We start from the raw sequence: 6336 nt of genomic DNA on the forward strand, positions 1-6336 counted from the left end.
GTTGGGTATTTACCTAGCTGTGAGTAGTGGGAGAGGGCACTTGAGTCTAGGCTTTCAGGCCTCCAATTTTGGCTCCTGGCTACTCCCCTCTGCTGTATCATCTAGCTCCCCTCCCCCACCATCTGTCCATTGTCCAAAAATGTATTTAAATATTCATCTGAAACTGGGGTGCAGGGGTGCAAGAGCATCTGATTCTGGGGTTCCCAAACAGACTAGGTTTAGCCACTTGCTGCTGACAAAATCCAAAGGCACAGAGATGAGTGGTGGTGAAACTAGAAAGGAATTCATTTCAGTGAGGCCAACACTAGTCAGACACAGGCTAATGTCTCAATGACAGTCTCCAAAGTGCTGAAAGTATTTCTGCACCTATATAAGGCAAATGTGGGGGTAGGGTCGGTGGGTACATGCAGGCGAGCAGTAGAGGCCAGGTCAATCATTACCTTAGGGTCAATCATGGATGGTTGGGGTCTTCCTGGCTCAGGGCGTTTTGCTTGAGGGGTTAGTTTTGGTTCCCATCACAGGATGTTTTGTTCACAGGGTCTTTCGCCTGAGTTAAGAGATAAGCTGGAAAGAAGAATTTAATCAGAAAGTTTGAGATCAAAATGGAAGTAGAAGTCCTCTTTCACCTTCACTTTGTCCTCATAGATTTATATCTTCCCCATTCTACCCTTCACTATTATTTTAGTGGGATCTTACGTAAGTCAATCTGCCAGCTTTATCAGCAGTCTCCTTCTTTGATTTAAAAATATCTTTTCTGGGGTGCCTGGGTGGCTCAGTTGGTTAAACATCTGGCTCGGTTTTGGCTCAGGTCATGATTGATCTCATGGATCAGGGGATTGAGCCCTGTGTCTCAGGCTCCGTGCTCAGTGGGGAGTCTGCTTGAAGATTCTCTCCTTCTGCCCCTCCCCCATTGCCTCTCTCTCAAATAAATAAATATATAAATAAATAAATCTTTAAAAAAATTTAAAAACATTTTTCTAAATAGTCTACTTTAAAAAATACTTTTGAGGGGGCGCCTGGGTGGCTCAGTCGTTAAGTGTCTGCCTTCGGCCCAGGGCGTGATCCTGGCATTATGGGATCGAGTCCCACATCAGGCTCCTCTGCTATGAGCCTGCTTCTTCCTCTCCCACTCCCCCTGCTTGTGTTCCCTCTCTCGCTGGCTGTCTCTCTCTCTCTCAAATAAATAAATAAAATCTTAAAAAAACAATAAAAAATACTTTTGAAGATTCTATTTATTTATTTATTTATTTGGGGGGGGCAAGGCGAGAGGGAGAGGGGGCATCTCAAGCAGACTCCGTGCTAAGCACAGAGCCCCACACAGGGCTCAATCCCACAACCTAGAGATCATGACCCCAGCCAAAATCAAGAGTCGGACACTCAGCCGACCAAGCCACCCAGGTGTCCCTAAAAAATACTTTTGGATAACCAGTTTTTCTAATAGTTTTATATCTTTAAAGAACATGCTTAGGTGTCTGTATTAGTCTGGGTTCTGCAGAGAAACAAAACCAGTAGGATCTATCTATCTATCTATCTATCTATCTATCTATCTATCTATCTATCATCTATCTATATCTATCTATCATCTATCAAATTGACTCATGTGAATATGGAGTCTGAGAAGTCCCAAGATCTTCAGTCAGCAAACTGGAGACCCAGGAGAGCCAATAGTGTAAGCTCCAGTTTGAGTCTGGGTCCAAAGGCAGGGAAAGACTGATGTTCCAGCTTGAAGACAGGCAGAGAGAGCAAATTTTCCCTTACTCAGCCTTTTGTTCCATTCAGGTTTTCAAAGGCATGGATGAAGCCCACCTCCTTGGGGGAGGGCAATCTGCTTTACTCAGTCTACATATTTAATCGTTAATCTCATCCAGAAACACTTTAATGGACCCAGAATAATGTTTAACCAAATATCTGGGCACCTTGAGGCCTAGTCAAGTTGACATATAAAATTAACCATCACGTCTATCGCTTGTCAACTTGGCATCCATATGTATCTCCTTAAACCATACTTACTCTACAAATAAAGACCACAGGAAGGTCATATTTCCACCTAACACAATACAACAATCCTGTGTACAACTGAAAATACACCAACCTCTTCACCAGAAGAGGAGGTGAAGTCATTGAGTGATGTTTACTCTTCTCCTTGATATCTCATTACTTAAATACTATGATATAAAATTAAAAATACTTAAATACTATGATATAAGAGAGGGAAGAAAACAAAGATATTTGATATGTATATATTTATAACAAAATAAAGAGGAATATTCATGAGTATTATAGTCTTCATTTCTGTAACATCACATGGTCATAGCTGCTATTTGTAACTACCTTCTTCCGTTATCTATTCTGTATTCTCTTTGCCTTCAGCAAGCAACTCAGTTGGTAGTGGTTCTTCACCTGGTGAAATTGATGAAGGAGAGATGTTAGGGTTTGAAGCCAACGGCCAAGAAAGAATTCTTGAGATGTTTTTGGTGCAAAAAGGTGGTTTTATTAAAGCATGGTTTTATTAAAGGCAAAACCCAGAGTATAGTGGCCTATCCAGCCTGGGGGAAGCTGTGGACACAAGTTAGAGCCATTGGGTCCTGTTAGAAGACAGTCATCCAATTCTGGGCCTCCTTTAACTGCAGTCAAGATATTAAGGGCTATTCCGTTTTGGAGGGCCATCTTTTGAATTTGTGTAATAAAAGATGGTCCATTGTCACTTTGTAGGGACCAACGGAGCCCAAATCTAGGGACAATTTCTCTTAGCAACATTTTTGTCACCTCCATGGCCTTTTTACCCAAATAAGTAGCCTGGTGTAAACCCTGTATTACCTTCCATTGGTTATTTTTAGGTATAAAGATTTTTTCCCTCATTATTAACAAGTCAGTCCTGTGCATTTTTGAATATCCTCATTCCCAGGCTATGTGAATTTCTTGGTCTGAATAGACTGGACTTACAGACTTTACTGGAGTTAAGATTGGTAAAAGACTTAATATTTGTTTATTTTGTGCTGCCTGCTTGGCTGAACAGTCTACTCAATTGTTTGCTTTAGATTCTAAGGTCATATCCTTTGAATGTCCTTTGAGGTGAATTACAGCTACCTCCTTAGGTAGGTATACAGCCTCAAGAAGAGTCATAATTTCAGGCTCATATTTGACTGGGGAGTTATGGCTTGATAAAAATCCCCTTTCCTTCCAAATTGTTCCATGGGCATGAAGGACTAGGAAGGCATATTTGGAGTCAGTATAAATACTAATTTTTAAGGCTTTGGCATTTGTAAAGCAGGAGTGAGCGCTATAGCCTACCCAGCTTTTCTTATTCCCCTTTCCATGAAACTATTGCCATCAGTAAACCAACTGTCTGCATTTTCAATTGGGATATCTTTTAAATCTGGTTGGCTAGAATAAACAAGATCAATAACCTTTGAACAGTTATGCTCTACAGAAGTACGAAGGTCAGGTCCAGGCATAAGGGTAGCTGGGTTTAAAGTTTGACAGGTTTTAAGTATTATTTCAGGCATATCTATAAGTGTAGCCTGGTATTTAATTAGTCAGCCTCCCATCATTCATTGGTGGCCTTTGGTCTCTAAGACACTCTGGACCTGATGTGAAGTCATTACAGTCAGGGACGTACCATAGTGAGCTTTGAGGTTCTTTCTACTAGGAGGGCTGTTCTATGCTTGTTTAAAGCCTTTACTTGCAATTTTATATCAATAGAGGTGGCTTCCAGGATAAATATGACTAAGGCATAAAACCATCAAGAAGCCTTCTTTGAGGTCCAGCCTTAACAATGTCCTAATTACAAGGAATCACTGGCAAGTGGGAGAAGACTTGTCTCAAGAGATAAGGGCATCCCCAAGTGCATCATCCAATCTAATCATAAAGAAATTGGGGTCATCCATTATCTCCACAAGTCCATAGTTAACCCCATAGAGTGGGGTACACTCTGGCTTTTAAGGAGCAATTTTTTCATCCCAGCCACACAAAATTGGTCAAGGTGATAGCTGAGTTATACAGTTGTTGGGGAATCAATCCCATTTTTCAGCTGTACAAATAGTCATGGGGTCCTGTTATTATCCCCACAGAATAACAAGGAAGAAGATTGTATATACATGAGCTATTGTGGCAATTTTTCTCAAGTTTACCTCAAGTTGTCTAGCTTAGGTAAACAACATTCAAAGACAATCGGAACTAGAGTTTAACATCTGCAAAGGTGTGTTATTGAAACATAATTTTTCTCTCTAAAATAGCCCTTACTTCTAGAGATAGCCAAATCAAGACCAATTTACTTACAAAACAAGTCCAATTTTAACAAATTTGGCCTAATGATTTACATAAGCTCAGCAAGAATAGCAATTGGCCATATAGATCTTTTAAAATCTGCTTTGCTGGAACTTTTATAAAGAATCTATATTGAACTTTTAGTGGCCTCAAGGCCAGAAGCCAAGCCAAATAGCTGCCTTCAGACATGCCGCAGTACCCTTAGATTTGGGTGAATTCCTCTTCATGAGGTCCCCAAAGTATCCTGAGGTTCCTACACCTGCCAGGAAGTGACATTCTTTACTCACCTGGTTGAGGCTGCTGGGTACTCTGTAAGCAAGGGATCAGGCCAACAGTTCCAAGGGGCTTTATGGCTCCATGTTTCATAAAATCAACCTTAGTTCCTTAAAGATGTCTGGTCATATCTGAGTCTATGCATGTCTCTTAAATATGACATTCTAGTCAAAACCTTGGTAAAATAACTGATGTTCCCAATGGTGTCCTGTTAGAAGGAGAACAGATTATTATTGAACTTATGCAAATGACTATGATTGCCGTGGAAGAAAGAATACTTACTGAGACCTTTTGAATTTCAGAAGGTTCAGGTAGAGAGAGAAGTTAAATGCTTCAATTTGTTCGCAAATGAACACTTTATCATATTTCTGTAAATTATAGATATCTTAAGAGAAATTGTCCTTAACCTGGAAGAGTAAGCATTAGGGAACCAGCAATGTTTCAACAAGAATCAAAAACTGTAATCATCTTTTTAGTTTATTTAGTCCTATGTTGCTAACTCTTGTTCAGTTTGAATGCAGCCTTTCAGTTAGTTCTGAAAATTCTTACCCATTTCAATTTTATGATCTCAAAGATATTAAACACCTGTATTTGTCCTAAAAGTCCTTTATACGACTCTCCTTGACGATGAAACTCATTTTGCAAGAGAAAAAGAACAATTAGAAATGACAAAAACTCAAAAATGGACATTGTTAGTGATCTGATATGAGAGTTCATTATGATGCAATTGACAAGGAAATTCAGTTATTTCTGTGACAAATAACACTTCAATAATCAGAATATTGAGTGATGGGGCGCCTAGGTGGCTCAGTCAGTTAAATGTCTGCCTTCACCTCAGATCATCATCTCAAGGTCCTGGGATCTAGCCCTGCATCAGGCTCCCTGCTCAGCAGGAAGTCTGCTTGACCCTCACCCTATTCTCCTCCTGCTTATGCTTTCTCTCTCTGAAATAAATAAATAAAATCTTAAAAAAAATATCGAGTGATGACCTTATGCCAGAATGTAACACAGTCAATGAGACTTTGTTCACGATTTAAATCTTGGGGAAGTTTGTTAAAACCTTAGAAAGTTTTAAAGCACATGCTTAAATAAGATTAGGGATCATTAAAGACCTGATAAAGGCAAAACATAGAAACTGGTTTTTCTGGGCAGGCAAAGAGAACACAACTGTTTACATTTTCTTATCAAGAGCAGACCAACAATCCAGTGTGTCTTTTTAACACAGAGAAATCAGACTTTAAATCTTACACCAGTATACTTTGAAAATCCATTCATTTCAATATTAGTCTGTCCTGACCATACATAAAATTCCTTTCCAAAGTTTTCCCATCACAAACTTTTCCACAACTTTCCTGTGCATTCAGATTTTTTCCCAAGCCATTTCTCTCCAAACAACCAGTCTTATTTAGGACAAAATTGCTTTCTTTTACCTTCAACAAAAACGTTTTCCCATTCCCTATATCTTTCTTACACATACAAAGTTGTTTTCCTTATTTCCATCAGTCTCAATTACATTTAGCAGAATTTTGCACTCTTAGAGACCTTAGTCTCCAGTGAAAACTAAATAGTAACCAATCGTAAACTGTTACACCAGAATTCTTTAGACAAATTTAGGCAAATTTATGAATCAGTTAGGTACAAATCATGTTTACCAATGAACTCAAATATCCTTAGTTTCTCTGCAAGAAGAAGTCAAAAGCTGGGACGCCTGGGTGGCTCAGTCATTAAGCGTCTGCCTTCAGCTCAGGGTATGATCCTGGTGTTCTGGGATCAAGCCCCACATCAGGATCCTCCGCT

Source organism: Ursus maritimus, unplaced genomic scaffold (assembly GCF_017311325.1).
Source record: "Ursus maritimus isolate PB19 unplaced genomic scaffold, ASM1731132v1 scaffold_26, whole genome shotgun sequence".
Lineage (NCBI taxonomy): Eukaryota > Metazoa > Chordata > Mammalia > Carnivora > Ursidae > Ursus > Ursus maritimus.